At 49.2% G+C, this 16,199-nt stretch overlaps 1 non-coding gene across 1 annotated transcript; it reads left to right on the forward strand.

The window, feature by feature from the left end:
- Window positions 1-739: 739 nt before the first annotated feature.
- Window positions 740-821, forward strand: TRNAL-AAG (transfer RNA leucine (anticodon AAG)). The gene has a single exon. It is a non-coding gene; the product is annotated as a tRNA-Leu (tRNA).
- The last annotated feature ends 15,378 nt before the right edge of the window (window positions 822-16,199 follow it).

Consider the following 16,199-nt stretch of genomic DNA (forward strand, 5'->3'; position numbering starts at 1 on the left):
TGTGATGTCTTGTTTTTTGTGGGACAAGTTGTACTTTTGAACGACACCATTAGTTTTACCATATAGTGTACTGGAAAGCAGGAAAACAAATTCAAAGTGCAGTGAAATTGCAAAAAGAAGAGCAATTCCACAAGTGTTTTGGGGTTTGTTTGTTTTTTTACCATGTTCACTAAATATTAAAACCCACCTGCCGATATGATTCTCGGGGTCATTATGAGTTCACAGATACCACACAGATATAGGTTCTGTTTTAAGTGGGGAAAAAAAATGCAAATATTTTCAAAAAATATCTAAAAACTCCCATTTTCCGATACCTGCAGCGTCTCCATTTTTCGTGGTCTCGGGTTGGGTGGCGGCTTATTTTTTGCGTGCCGAGCTGGCTTTTTATACATAACATTGCGGTGTGGCTACGAAGCTTTGATCGCCCGTTATTGCTATTTAATGCAATGTTGCGTTGACCAAAAAAAGTAATTCTGGGCTTTTGATATTTTTCTGTTTACGCTGTTTAGCGATCAGGTTAATTCTTTTAATATATTGAAAGATCGGGCGATTCTGAACACGGCGACACCAAATATGTGTATTTTTTTTAATAGTTTTACTTTGAATGGGGTAAATGGAGGGCTATCTACACTTTTATTCATATATATGTATTTAAAAACTACTTTTTTGCTTTACACCTCCAGTAATCGTCTCCTTGGCAGCCTTGCAGCTGCAATCATCCAGCTACTTGTCCCATGCAGGTAGCGTGGCCGAGCGGTCTAAGGCGCTGGATTAAGGCTCCAGTCTCTTCGGGGGCGTGGGTTCGAATCCCACCGCTGCCAACATGCTATTTTGCAGTTTTTCTCTCTTTCCTGCACACTTCTATATGATCTCTGTGACTTATCGATCGTCCTCGTCAGTATATGTATCATCGCTAATGTTACGTGTGTTTTGATACCAGTAAAAATAAAGAGATTTACGAAACGTCTTCTTTGTTCAGATTTCAGTAGAAATCTCACAAGTGACAGAAAGTTCCAATTTTTTCTTCTAAACTGACAACAAACTGACAATAAATATAGTTAAGAAATTAGGAAAAATAAATCCAAGTCTCGGAGTCCAGAGAGCTGACATTTACCCTCCCTGCCCCATAAAGTAACAAGAGCTGCCGAGAAAACAAGAACAGCGCAGCGCTGACAGAATCGGTGTGGAGTTTGGCTTCAGAAAACGACATTCAAGGAGATCAGTCATCAGAAAATGACATATTGTTTAATGCAGCTTTTTGTGCTAAATGTATTTTTAATCACTTTTGTCAACATTTTTTGTATATCACAATCTGTATAAAAAATAGAAAATCTTGTCATTTTCACACTGACTATTGAGCAATTTTAGACTCCAACTTGTCACAGCTCACCTTTTCCCCCTCTTGTACAATGTCTGATAACACCTCTATGTACAGTGGCATGTAAAAGTTTGCGCACCCCTGGTCAAGTCTAAAAGGCCAAATGTTAAAGATGACACATTTCCTTTCTATTTTTGGCAAAATATACCTATATATTTTTTCATTTTTTACATTTTAAAAATTGCAAAAAGGAAAATAGGTCAATGCAAAAGTTTTGGCATCCTGCCTGGTTAGTACCATTCTGCCCCTGTATGTCTCCTTTCTGCCCCCTATATGTCTCCATCCTGCCCATCTCCCTATATGTCTCCATCCTGCCCATCCCCCTATATGTCTCCATCCTACCCTATATGTCTCCATCCTGCCCATATCCCTATATGTTTCCATCCTGCCCATCCCCTATATGTGTCCATCGTGCCCATCCCCCCATATGTCTCTATCCTGCCCCCTATATGTCTCCATCCTTGCCTATCCCCATATATCTCCATCCACCCTCCTATATGTCTCCATCCTGCCCATCCCCTATATGTCTCCATCCTACCCCTATATGTCTCCATCCTGCCCATCCCCCTATATGTCTCCATCCTGCCCATCCACCTATGTGTTTCCATCCTGCACCGTATATGTCTCCATCATGCCCATCCCCCATATGTCTCCATCCTGCCCCCTATATGTCTCCATCCTTGCCTATCCCCATATATCTCCATCCACCCTTCTATATGTCTCCATCCTGCCCATCCCCTATATGTCTCCATCCTGCCCATCCCCTTATATGTTTCCATCCTGCCCATCCCCCTATATGTCTCCATCCTGCCCCCTATAGGTCTCCATCCTGCCCCCTATAAGTCTCCATCCTGCCCCCTATATGTCTCCATCCTGCCCATCCCCCTATATGTCTCCAACTTGCCTATTCCCCTATTTGTTTCCATCCTGCCCCCTATGTGTCTCCATCGTGCCAGTCCCCCCATATGTCTCCAGGATCGATCCTCAGGACCGTAACCCCTCCAATGGAAAAGATACTGCAATGACCTGAGGACCATGCACAAATCCACAATCCATTCCATGTCATACTCAGTCTGACCATCCACAGAGACCGGAGGTGGAGGAGATGGAGACCCAGCGAAGGAAGGTACAAATGACTTCAGAAGAGACTTATGGAACACATTGGTGATCCGAAGTGACGGAGATAGATGTAAGTGAAAGGCAACTGAATTGACAACCTCAATAATTTCAGAAGGACCTATAAACCTGGGACCTAGCTTAGCAACTTTCAGCCGAATGTTCTTGGTAGACAACCATACTTTATCTCCCACCAGGAATATAGGTCCTGTAGATTGTCGCTTATCAGCAAAATGTTTATGCTTGCCCTCAGACTCTCCAATGTTCCTCTGGACCTCCTTCCATACCTCCCTCAACTGCTGAATGGCCGCATCAGCCCCTGGACACCCTGAGTCAATCCTGGATAACTCACCAAATTTGGGATGAAAGCCATAATTACAAAAGAATGGAGAGGTGCCAGTGGACTGATTAATATGGTTATTAAAGGCAAACTCAGCCACTGGCAACAAAGAGCACCAATCACCCTGCTGGGACGTGACAAGACACTGCAAAATCTGTTCAAGGGACTAATTGGTCCACTCTGACCATTGGTTTCGGGATGATAGGCTGAGAAGAAGGCCAAACTAATACCCAAACTTTTACAAAAAGTCCTCCAGAATTTGGACACAAATTGTACCCCTCTATCTGAAACCACACTCAAAGGCACACCATGCATTCACACCACGTGTTCAACAAACAACCGAGAAAGTGCTTCAGCATTAGGCAGTCCTGCCAAAGGTACAAAATGCATCTGTTTACTAAATCTGTCCACCACCACCCAGACCAAAGTTTTGCCATTGGAAGGAGGGAGATCAGAAATAAAGTCAATGGACAAATGAGTCCAAGGTCTATGCAGAATTGGCAATGGCACCAATTCCCCAGCTGGCCGGTTACAAGAGTTTTTAGCACAGGCCCAAGTATCACATGAAAAAACAAATAGCACAACATTAGAGGCCATAGAGGACCACCAAAACTGCCTCACAATAGCTCTATCAGTGGCCGAGATACCAGGATGCCCACTAAGAGCAGAATCATGGAACTCCTGGAGCACCCTCAACTGGTACTGAACAGGGACAAAGAGCTTAATGATGGAGGAACAAGAGACTAAGCCTCACCAACCTCCCGATCCAATTCTGAGGACAACACTGCCATGAACACCCCGTGCTGAAGAATTGAGGAAGGAGGGTTGAGAAGTGATATTGGATCCAAGCTGCGAGATAAGGCATCCGCCTTGACATTCTTGGAACCTGGACGAAAGGTGATGGAAAAGTTAAATCATGAAAAAATAGCGAACACCTAGCCTGTCTGGGAATCAAACATTTGGCAGACTCAATATAAGACAGTTTCTTGTGGTCTGTAATCACCGTGATCCGATGGACAGCCCCCTCCAATAAGCGCCTCCATTCTTCAAAGGCAAACTTAATGGCCAAAAGATCCCGATTCCCAACATCATAATTCCTCTCAGCAGGAGAGAATTTTTTCGAGAAGAAGGCACAGGGTCTCAGATTAGTCGAAGTGGCGGGTCCTTGGGACAACACTGCCCCCATCCCCACCTCCAACACGTCCACCTCAATGATGAACAGCTGGACCAAAACAGAGGCAGACATAAAGCATTTTTTCAATAAAGCAGATGCCGCCACTGCCGGAGCTGACCAGTTTTTGAGATCAGCCCCCTTATGGGTAAGATCAGTGAGGGGCTTGACCACCTGCAAAATTCCCTTTATGAATTTCCTGTAATAGTTGGCAAACCTCAAAAACCATTGAAAACGATTCAAGTCTCTGGGTTGTACCCAATCCACAATGGCCTGTACCTTCCCAGGGTCCATACGAAACCCCATGTCAGACAGGATGAACCCCAGAAAGCACAGCTCTTGGACAAAAAAACTAGCATTTTTCAGGTTTAGCAAAAAGCGAGTTCTCCTATAACCTCTGGAGAACCGCACATAGATGATCCATGTGAACTTGTTTGTCCACTGAAAACACAAGGATGTCATCTAAATATACCACCATAAAGCGCCCAATGAAATCAGAAAATACATGGTTAATAAAATTCTGAAAAACGGCTGACGCATTAGTGAGACCAAAGGGCATTACCAAATTCTCAAATAACCCTTCAGAAGTGAGAAATTTTGTTTTCCACTTATCCGCCCCACAAATATGAATTAGATTATATGCTCCCCTAAGATCCAATTTAGAAAACCATTTGGCCCCCGATCATTGGTTGTACAAGTAAGGGATGAGCGGGAGGGGATAGGTATTGTGACGTTTTTCGAAAACGGACGTCCGAGAGTGGACCCTCTGGGTCGCGGATCTGGAGCCCCGAGGGTCGAGCGCTCCAGGTGAAGACCGACCCCTATACAGGGATCGTTTGGGGCAAGACTACCGAGGACATAACCGCGACAGCCGGTACCAGGAGGGGCGGCTCAAGGAGAAGAGGCGCCCGTAGGCAGGAGTACTGGACTGAGAGGTAGAGGACCTTAACAGGATTACAGGATGGGTAGACCGACAGGGAGCAGGTACTAGAGGGGAGAGGACCGGGAGGATGCACACAAGGAGGTACCAGGAGGGAGAACAGGGCGGTCATGCAGGGTGAGAGAACACTGGGAACAAGGAAGCAGAGCCGGGGGCTGGTAGCCACGGGGAAGACAGACAGGACACAGGCGGCACTATAGAAACTGGAAAGGGGCCAAAGCGCAGCGTGGCGAGCACACAGCAACTCTCAGGCGTCCTCTCAATAGAGAGCACGCCAGAAATACCCTAGGGTCCGGAAGCGGGCGGTACGTGCCGCCCCCGGTGCCACCCCCCGTAGGCAGAAGAGGGGACGCTGGTGCGCGCGCGCGCCCTAAGGAAGGAGCGCGGTGCCGTCACAGGAGGGGAGGCAGAGCGTGGGAGCGTATCGCGGCGAGAACGCCGGTAGGAGGTGGCGGCGGTTGCCGCTGGAGGAGGGGCGGGAGCGGGTGCAGCCGTGACCGCCGATATGACAGTACCCCCCTCTTTACATCCCCCCTTTCTGAGATTGGCCAGAAACTTTTTTAGTATTAGAGGAGCGTTGATATTCTTTTGAGGCTCCCAAGACCTTTCCTCAGGACCAAATCCCTTCCACTCAATGAGAAAGAAAGTCCTCCCCCTGACTCTCTTCATGGCTAAAATATCCTTTACTTCAAAGATGTCATCCGACCCAATAGGTAAAGGAGGGGCAACGAAGACCGGTTGGAACCGATTCAGAACTACAGGTTTCAAGAGCGAGACGTGAAAGGCGTTAGGGACCCGGAGTGAAGCCGGCAACCTCAGTCTGTAAGACACTTCATTGATGCGTTTTAGTACCTCGAAGGGACCGATGTAACGAGGACACAGCTTATAGGAAGGAACTTTCAAGCGGATGTGCTTGGTTGAGAGCCAGACCTTATCACCAGGGTAGTACGGGGGGAAGGTCCCTCCGTCTCTTGTCTGCATGTCTTTTGATTCGGGCACTGGTCTTCACAAGAGTCCCTCTGGTCTCCTTCCAAATATTCAAAAATTCTGTGGCGAGGGCATCAGCTGCGGGAACTCCTGAAGAGGCGACAAAGGGTAGTGGAACACCAGGGTTGCGACCAGAAACCACAAAGAACGGAGTTTTGGTGGTCGACTCGCTGGGGAGGTTATTATGGGCGAATTCAGCCCAGGGTAGAAGAGAGACCCAATTATCCTGGTGGGCATTGGAGAAGTGGCGCAGGTAAGTTGTTAGGTCCTGATTAACCCGTTCCACCTGCCCATTGGTCTGCGGGTGATAGGCGGAGGAGAAGTCGAGGGACGTACCCATAAGCTGACATAGAGCCCTCCAGAAGCGAGAAGTAAATTGGACCCCTCGATCAGACACAATCCGTAGGGGAAGACCATGCAACCTGAAGATCTGATGGATGAAGATCTCGGCCAACTTCGGAGCGGAGAGCAGCCCGGCCAGGGGGATAAAATGAGCCATCTTAGGGAAGCGGTCAGCTACGACTAAGATGGTGGTGCAACCAGCTGAGCAGGGCAAGTCGGTTATAAAGTCCATGGCAATTTGCTACCAAGGGGCCTCCGGCACCGGCAACGGATGGAGAAGACCGGAGGGCAAAGTTCTTGGAACCTTGTTCTGCGCACAGGTTGAGCAAGAGGCAACAAAATCTGCCACGTCTTGGCGAAGGGTGGCCCACCAGTAATAACGTGAGAGAAGCGATAGAGTCTTCTTGGACCCCACGTGCCCCGCAACCTTGGAGGAGTGCCCCCAGCGCAACACCTCCAGACGTTTATTCTGAGGCACGAAGGTCTTGCCTGGTGGAGGAGTAGAAAAGTTCACCGGGGCCACGGTGATCACTTTGGCAGGCTCGATAATATACGAGGGGTTCTCGTCCTCTTCTGGCGACTGTAGAGATCTGGAAAGTGCATCTGCTTTGGAGTTCTTATTACCGGGCCGGAAGTGAAGCTGGAAGTCGAATCGAGAAAAATACAAGGCCCATCTGGCTTGTCTGGAATTGAGCCTTTGGGCGGACTGCAGATAGGCCAAATTCTTGTGGTCCGTGAAGATGGTAAAGGGGTGCACAGCCCCCTCGAGCAGGTACCGCCACTCTTCCAGAGCCATCTTGATGGCCAGCAACTCCCGATCTCCGATGGAGTAGTTGCACTCTGCTGGCGAAAAGGACTTGGAAAAGAACCCGCAGGGAACCAGTCGTCCAGGGGGAACTCGCTGGGAGAGGACCGCCCCGGCTCCGGTGGAAGAGGCGTCCACTTCAAGAACAAAAGGCCTACTGGCCACCGGCCGATGTAGGACCGGTGCTGCTGCAAAGGAGCGTTTCAGCGCCAGAAAGGCATCTTCCGACTCGGAGGACCAGTGATCAGGCTTAGTTCCTTTGCGGGTCAAGGCCGAGATAGGTTTGGTCAACGAGGAAAAATGCGGCACGAACTGTCGGTAATAATTCGCGAATCCGAGGAAACGCTGGATGGCTTTGATTCCGACAGGACGGGGCCACTTGAGTACCGCCGAGAGTTTCTCGGCATCCATCTTCAGACCGGAATCTGTGATGACATGACCCAAGAAGGGTAACGAGGTCTGCTCGAAGAGACACTTCTCAATCTTGGCGTAGAGGTGATTCTCCCGGAGACGGTGCAGGACCATGCGTACGCTTCTCCGATGGGAGGAAAGGTCAGGCGAAAAGATGAGGATATCGTCTAAATACACTATTACGCAAGAGTACAGAAGGTCCCGAAACACCTCGTTAACGAACTCCTGGAAGACAGCTGGAGCATTGCAGAGACCAAACGGCATGACTAAATACTCATAATGACCATCACGGGTATTGAAGGCCATCTTCCATTCGTCGCCTGCGCGAATCCGGATCAAATTGTAGGCTCCCCGCAGGTCCAGCTTCGTGAAGATTCGAGCCCCTCTCAGCCGGTCGAAGAGTTCTGGGATAAGTGGAAGTGGGTATCGATTCTTAACTGTAATATTGTTCAGGCCCCGGTAGTCGATACATGGTCTAAGAGATCCGTCTTTCTTCCGAACAAAGAAGAAGCCTGCACCTGCTGGGGACGAGGACTTTCGGATGAACCCCTTCGCCAAGTTCTCCCGGATGTATTCAGTCATGGCCGTGGTCTCTGCTGGAGATAAGGGATACGTCCTCCCCCTGGGCGGAGTGGCTCTGGGAAGCAAGTTGATAGGGCAGTCATAGGCCCGATGCGGAGGCAGAGACTCCGCTTCTTTTCTACTGAAAACGTCGGCGTACACGTAGTACGGTGCGGGGAGACCCGTGAGATTGGCCGGCGTTGGCAGGAGACGAGGATGGAGGACGGATTGCAAACAACGAGTGTGGCAGGACTGACCCCAGCGGAGGATCTCCCCTGAGTGCCAGTCGACAACTGGCTCGTGCAGCCGAAGCCAGGGTAATCCGAGGAGGACAGCGTGAGACAATTTAGGCAGCACGTAGAAGGCTATCTTTTCAAAATGAAGCGCTCCAATTTGTAAGTCCACTTCGGTTGTGATCCTGGTAACGAGCCCGGGAAGGGGTGTTCCATCGACGGAGGTGATAGCCCGTGGGTCTTTTAAGATAACCACCGGAATCTGAAGTTGGTCCACCTCTTGCTGCCGGATGAAATTGCCAGCCGCACCCGAGTCCACATACGCCTCTACGGATCTGCGCTCCCGTCCTGAAACAATTAAAGCTGAAAGGGTAAGAGGCAGAGAGGAATTATGATCACCTAGGGAGACCTCTCTTACCTGACCTAGGTGGAGGCGTTTCCCGGCCTCTCAGGACAAGTGCGGATGAAGTGATTAGCCCCACCACAGTACAGGCAGAGCCCATTTGTCATCCTCTCTCTGCGACGCTGCTCGGTCAACCTGACCCGATGTACCTGCATGGGCTCGGGGACGCTGCTAGTAGAGGGAGCTGCAGAGCGTGGAATGGGCGCTTGATATAGCCTGAAGGGTCTGCGTTCTCTAACCGATTTCCGCGAGCGCTCCAAAAATCGGAGGTCTATGCGCGTAGCCAGGGCTATAAGGTCCTCCAGAGTGGTGGGGGTATCCCGACCGGCTAGCTCGTCTTTAATCTTGCTGGAAAGGCCTCTCCAGAAGGCACCCACAAGTGCCTCATTATTCCATCCGAGTTCTGACGACAACGTCCGAAAACGGATGGCGTACTGCCCCACAGTAAGCGACCCTTGGCGGAGATTAAAGAGAGCTTCTGTGGTAGAAGCCAAGCGGCCGGGTTCGTCAAACACCTTACGAAATGTTTCCAGGAAGTTCTGGATACTCGCTACGACGGGATCATCCCTCTCCCATAGAGGGTTCACCCAGGACAGGGCTTCTCCCTCGAGGTGGGATACTATGAACGCCACCTTGGCGCGATCCGTGGGATATTGTTGGGGCAACAGCTCGAAGTGCAGTCTGCACTGGTTTAAAAAGCCCCGACAAAGTTTAGGATCTCCACCATATCTGGGAGGCTTACCCAGGCGGGGGGGCGGGGAGGAGACGGCGTCCCTGGGAGGGTTAGAGACGACCGCAGCAGACTGCAAGGCAAGCAGTCGGTCATCGATGGACGCCATGTACCCCAAAATGTGGGACTGGGCATCGCGCTGCTGCGCGAGCTCCTGCTGCAGGCTGGCTAGGAGGGGAGCATGCCCGGGGTCAGAGGTCTGCATAGCGGACAAACGGGTGTCCATGGACTTCATGAAAGACATGATTCGGGCCTGATTTTCACGCAGGAACAACAGTTCCTTCTGCGTGGCAGCCGTGGCACCGGCGGGGTCCATGGCCTGAGAGTACTGTGACGTTTTTCAAAAATGGACGTCCGAGAGTGGACCCTCTGGGTCGCGGATCTGGAGCCCCGGGGGTCGAGCGCTCCAGATGAAGACCGACCCCTATACAGGGATCGTTTGGGGCAAAACTACCGAGGACAGAACCGCGACAGCCGGTACCAGGAGGGGTGGCTCAAGGACAAGAGGCGCCCGTAGGCAGGAGTACTGGACTGAGAGGTAGAGGACCTTAACAGGATTACAGGATGGGTAGACCGACAGGGAGCAGGTACTAGAGGGGAGAGGACCGGGAGGATGCACACAAGGAGGTACCAGGAGGGAGAACAGGGCAGTCATGCAGGGTGAGAGAACACTGGGAACAAGGAAGCAGAGCCGGGGGCTGGTAGCCACGGGGAAGACAGACAGGACACAGGCGGCACTATAGAAACCGGAAAGGGGCCAAAGCGCAGCGTGGCGAGCACACAGCAACTCTCAGGTGTCCTCTCAATAGAGAGCACGCCAGAAATACCCTAGGGTCCGGAAGCGGGCGGTACGTGCTGCCCCCGGTGCCACCCCCCGTAGGCAGAAGAGGGGACGCTGGTGCGCGCGCGCGCCCTAAGGAAGGAGCGCGGTGCCGTCACAGGAGGGGAGGCAGAGCGTGGGAGCGCGCCGCGGCGAGGACGCCGGTAGGAGGAGGTGGCGGCGGTTGCCGCTGGAGGAGGGGCGGGAGCGGGTGCAGCCGTGACCGCCGACATGACAGGTATTTCTCATAGTTGTGTTTTGTTAAACTGTAAAGCGCTGTGGAATATGTTGGCACTATATAAATAAAGATTATTATTATTATTATTACTACTATAGTGATCTTATTTAATTCCTGAAAATCGAGGCACAAGCGCAAATCACCATTTTTTTTCACTAAAAAGAATCCAGTTCCCACAGGGGAGACAGAGGGATGAATGTGGCCTTTGTGTAGGCTTTCAGAAATATACTCTGGGCCAGAGAGGTTCTACAGATGAGCCTTTAGCACCCGGCACCAGATTGATTACACAGTCAAAAGGGCGGTGTGGTGGTAAGACTTTGGCATCCTTTTCAGAAAAAACATCCTCAAAATCCTTCAGGTACTCTGGAATACCTTAAAGATTAATGGATGAGACAAGTGCAGTAGTAAGACAACCCTTAGCACAATTAAGACCCCACTTAACAATATCCCGAGATTCTCAGTCTATCGCAGGATTGTGTAACTGTAACTATGGGAACCCCAATACCAGTCTGGTAGGAAAATTGTCCAGAGCAAAACATGAAATACATTCCTGATGCAATGCCCCCAAATTGAAGAGAAACTCCTTTGAGAAAAATTTAATGACATTCTTAGCCAGTGGTGTTTTGTCAATGTGAACAGGAGTCTCCAGCCTAACTGTCCCTAACTTACACTTGGTCACCAAGTTAGAGTCAATAAAGTTCATGGATGACCCGCAATCCACGAAGGCAGAAATGAGCATGAAGCCACTCCCACAACAAAGTTCAACTTCTAACAAAATTTTAGAAAATGTGGAAAAAGGTACCTGAAAGTCTGGGTGATCTCTTCGGTAGTCACCCAGACTTGGCAGCTTATTAGACGAAGGGCTAGAGGGGCCGTTCACCTTCCAATTTCCCAGATCTCCGCAGCAGAAACACAGCTTTCCTTCACGTCGCCAACTCCTCTCTTTTTCCTTGAGGTTGGTGGCCCCTACTTTGATAGATTCAGACTGTGAAAAAACAACAGGAATAGCAGGGAGAAAATGAACCTCTCTCTGTGTAACACCTCTCTCCCTCAACCTCCGATCCATACGGATAGCCTGAGTCATGGCTTCCTCCAATGAGCTGGGTGGTGGATGGAGAGCCAGAGCATCCTTCACGTGATCTGACAGTCCTCTCCTGAACTGACATCTCAGTGCAGAGTTGTCAGTGGACCATCGCCGGAACTCAGAGCAATACCATTCGGCTGAGAGCTTACCCTGAAAGAGACTCATGATTGTTTCCTCTGCCACTCTGACCCGGTCAGGTTCATAAAAAATAAGTCCTAATGCTTCAAAGAACCTATCCACAGACACATGTTCAGGGGCAGAAGCAGGTAAAGAGAAAACCCACAATTGAGGTCCCTCCTGAAGTAAGGAAATGACTATCTTCACCCACTGACTGTCATTTCTAGAAGATTGGGGTCTAAGAGAAAACAATAGCTTGCAACTCTCCTTGAATGTATGGAACTTCTCCTTTTCCCCAGAGAAGGTATCTGGGAGCCTGACCGTAGGTTCAGGAGAGTGCAATTAAACATCTAGTGTCAGAGTGCTTACAGACAAAATGGGGAGAAGATTCCTGGAAAGATTTTACCATTTCTGAAAACTCCCTTTGCAGGTGGTTATGAGACACGGCCAAGGTCTTATGCTCCACAGACAGATCCTGCATCAGTTGTCTCAAAGTAGACATCTGATCCGCCATGGTACGAAGTGGATCTATAGAAAGCAGAGCAGAGAAAAAAAAACTGTACTTTGGGTCAGTTATAATATCATGCAGCTACAATGCAGGAATGTGCAGACTCCACTAGATGGCAATAGAGTGGAGGTAGGACTGCATACTCCCAGGGCAGGCCTGCAATGCAGCAGCGCAGGTTACCACTAGGAGGCAGCAGAATAGTCAGACAAGCCAAATCGGTAACAGACGAAGAGCACGGTACAAAATGAGAGGGGCAAAAGCGAATTCAGAGTCGATCGGGAGTGGGCAAGCCAAAGGCAAATGACAGAAGCAGGTCAGGTTACAAGCCAAGTCAAAACCAGGGAGTCAAACACACTTACAGGGAGAACACTGAGTCAGGATGGAAATAGGTGAAGCAGAGATACAGGTTCTGACTGTAAATGCAGCAGGACAAATCAGAGCAAACGGAGTCAGCTACAGCAGTCGTAGGCAAGACTATGTCTGACAAAGCCTTCTGGAAGTGGTGGCAATAAATAGCCAACCTGAACCCAGACAGAGGCTGAGAAAGGTTAACCCCTGACATGGCCAGACCGGGAAAAAGGAAAAACATGACTCAAAACCAAGTCTGGATCATGACAATACACTAAAAAAGCAAGTCCCCACTCAGGTCTGTCATCTGTTAACGGAAATATAGGGGCTTCCACGTTACTGGTTGCACAAAGGCTCTGAAAAATTAAAATGGCTCCTCGCCCCTCAAAAGAAATTCAGCAAATTTTGCGTTCCTAAATCCAAATATCTCAGTCCCTTCTGAACCCCAGTGTGTCTAAACCACATTTAGCGCCCACATGTTTGGCATTTCTGGAGTGATAAGAGCTCACTTAATTTGCGGGTGGGTGTCTCCAAAACATGAGCTGGGCACAACATACTGGTCACCACAACATACTGGTCACTACAGCGTATTGGTCATTGCAGCGGCAGTTTCCAATTTTCACTCAGCAACATCCACTACTGCTTGTTTCTGGGAAACACTCATGGAGTCAAAATTGTCACTACACCTGTAGATAAATTCCCAAAGGGGTATATCTTATGAATGGGCACCGAGGAGGATAGCAGGCCCAAGCTAAGCCACAGAAAACCAGAGAGGTTGGTAACTAAGAGGATGCAAACCCCTTATCCTGTCCACACAACTAGCAGTAGCCGTGGAGCGAGCTTACGATGATCCTAGATGCCTTGACACAGCCGGGGAGCTAATTAAGCCTAAAGCAAGAAAGGGGAAATCTAAACTGCCCCGGAGCAGACCCCAAAGGAATAGATAGCCCACAAACATATATTGTTGGTGAGACAAGATGAAAACACAAACGCAGGCAGAAAAATAGACTGAGCAAACAATGTGGCCCAAACTGACTAGACAGGACTGGAAAGGAAAGACACTGTCTGCAATCACGCAAAAAACCCTGCAAAAAGTCCAACACGTCTGATGCACAAAAAACACTGAAGTCGCATGACTTCACCCCCACTATATCAACACTCTGGTATATTCTGAAAGCAAAGCAAAAAGAGAGGAATATAACGGGACAAAACAAACTGGCTCCTGCAGTAACATATGGGCGGTGATTCAGCACTGCCCCAGATGGAGCTGGCTGACCCGCACAAAGCAGAGATAAACAAAACCATATCAAATGCAACAGAATAGCAAATGAACCACTTAGCTGAACCATGCAGGGAAAGAGCAGGAGACATCAGACCTCCGAAGGCTCAGGAAGAAAATCACCAGCAGGGATAGAGGGAGTCAGCTGTCTTAAATCCCAATCAGAAACCCCAGATCTCCAAGCGTCTTCCTCAGTATCAGGTGGCAAGCCTCTGTCAATCAGATCAGCTCCACTACCTCCAGTAACCAGGGAGACCAGAAAGAGAACTCGCAACCCCTCTGGCAATCTGACCAGCTCCACTACCTTCAGAAATCACCAGAGGGAAGCCAGAGAGAGAATTCACAATAGGTATAATTTCCAGTATGGGGTCGTTGAGGGGGGATACTGCTCTTCTAGCACTTATGGCCTATTCTAGGAAAATCTGCCCTCCAGGAGGAAAATAGTGCTCTGTCTCTCCATTTGGCTAAGCAGTTCTGTACATCCACATATGGGGTATCTCTACATTTAGCAAAAATTGTGGGACAAATTTTGGAGCCATTTTTACCCATTTCCCAATATGAAAATGTAAAATTTGAAGCTAACACACAATCGTGGTGGTAAAAATGTAAATTATTTTTTCTTCAGGGCCCAGTGGTATAAAAATCTGTGACACATCTGTGGTGTCAATAAAATCACTGCACCTGTCATGGGGTTACCGCAATGGAGCGGAGCCAGAAAACCGCAGTATCTGGTTTCTCCTACTATGCTGAGAAGCACTTCTCTAGTGTATTAAAAGTGTTTACTTCTTCCAGCAGAACAGGGATTAACCTTTTCACTATAAAATCTGGACTCGATTACCAATTCCTCGTCAGAGTTAAGGGCCCGTTACACATAGCGATTTCGCTAGCAATATCGCTGTAGCGTCACTGGTTTCATGACGTAGCAGCGATATTGCTAGCGATATCACTACATGTGATACTTACCTCCGACCGGCTCCCCCGCTGGCTATCGCTGATCGCGCGAGAACGTGCTGGACCATTTCTCGTCGGGCGCTTCCTGCTGGGCTTCCTGTGGCGCCGAAGAGCGATATGTGGACGCGGGCGGGAGGACGTCAGGATCGCTGCGTCTGACAGGTAAGTAGCGACCCCCGACCGCTGCTAGGTCACTGATGAGATCTGCCTGTGTGGCAGCTCACTAGCGACCACTTAGCGATGCACCAGCGATCCATATCGTTGTCGGGATCGCTGGTGCATCGCTTAGTGTATCGGTACCCTTAGCGTTTGGTGCATGATATTGGAGTGGGAGAAGTTGGTTTTCAGAAGAAGAGCTGGAGGAGTTTATTTGCAACTGTTGTCTGGTTTGCACACTTGTAAATTCCTTATCCTTCCCTGCTTTGCTTTCTTCCCCCTCCCTAAACACCTTGGTGAATACCTCTTGGTATACGTGAGTATATATTTTGTGTGTGTGGTTTACAGTTTAACATTGTCTATGTTACCCAACCTGTTGGCTTGGTGTACTGCGATGCACAGTAGTGCCTCTCTTCCCTGGGTGGGGGAAGGGGGCAGACGAAGGGTTGTTCTAAGAGATAGGGTAAGGGTGGAGGCCCTGGTGTCTTCGCCATCTGAAGTATCCTGGGGAACAGGGCGAGCTTGGGAGTCCCCTAGTGTTAGGGCCAGGAAAGGTGCCCCAGGTCACTCGACTGTCACAATTAATGTCCTGATTCAACTGGCCAGTGACCTGGGACCAGGGGCACAGGACCAGGAGCACTTTTCCTGGCCCTAACTCTAGGGGGACCCCCTAGCTGAATTTTTTAACAGCTGAGGAGGAGTTGAAAAAATAAAATTATACTTTTCTGTACTAGGCCCAGCCCTCAAATGTTCTACCACAGAAACTTCCCAGGTGATCCTCTGGTCCTCTTAACTTACTCCTCACTTGTTCTGTCACCGTAGCTCACTTCAGACTGATCTTTCCTTTGGTTTTCAGGTTGACTTTCTGTCCTGCTCTTCGATTGCTAACTAGGCATTTTTTCATCACATGGGACCTGACGCAAATCATTTTCATGCATCTTGTTTCACATGAGCAAGTGAAAAAATCCACACTGAAGACTGATCCAAAACACCAAAGAAAAGACAGATCCGAAGTGAGCTGCAGATGCTGGACAAGACCTAGGACTGGTAAGTATAATCGTTTAATATTTTTAACCCCTACCTGACCCACTGTTTATTTTTCTTTGGAGGCTGGAGAGACCGTAGAAGATATGACCAACCGGCTGAATCAAGCAAATCTTCCGGAAACAAGTTTGGGGAGATCCACTCCTCATTAGCTGTTAAGTTTAATCTTCGGACAGTTTATACTATTTAGGTTTAGTTATGGATTACATCTAGTGCCAGGGTTTGTTTTTTCTATAA

This window comes from Dendrobates tinctorius, unplaced genomic scaffold, assembly GCF_039654945.1.
Source record: "Dendrobates tinctorius isolate UK_male_01 unplaced genomic scaffold, ASM3965494v1 ptg000151l, whole genome shotgun sequence".
NCBI lineage: Eukaryota > Metazoa > Chordata > Amphibia > Anura > Dendrobatidae > Dendrobates > Dendrobates tinctorius.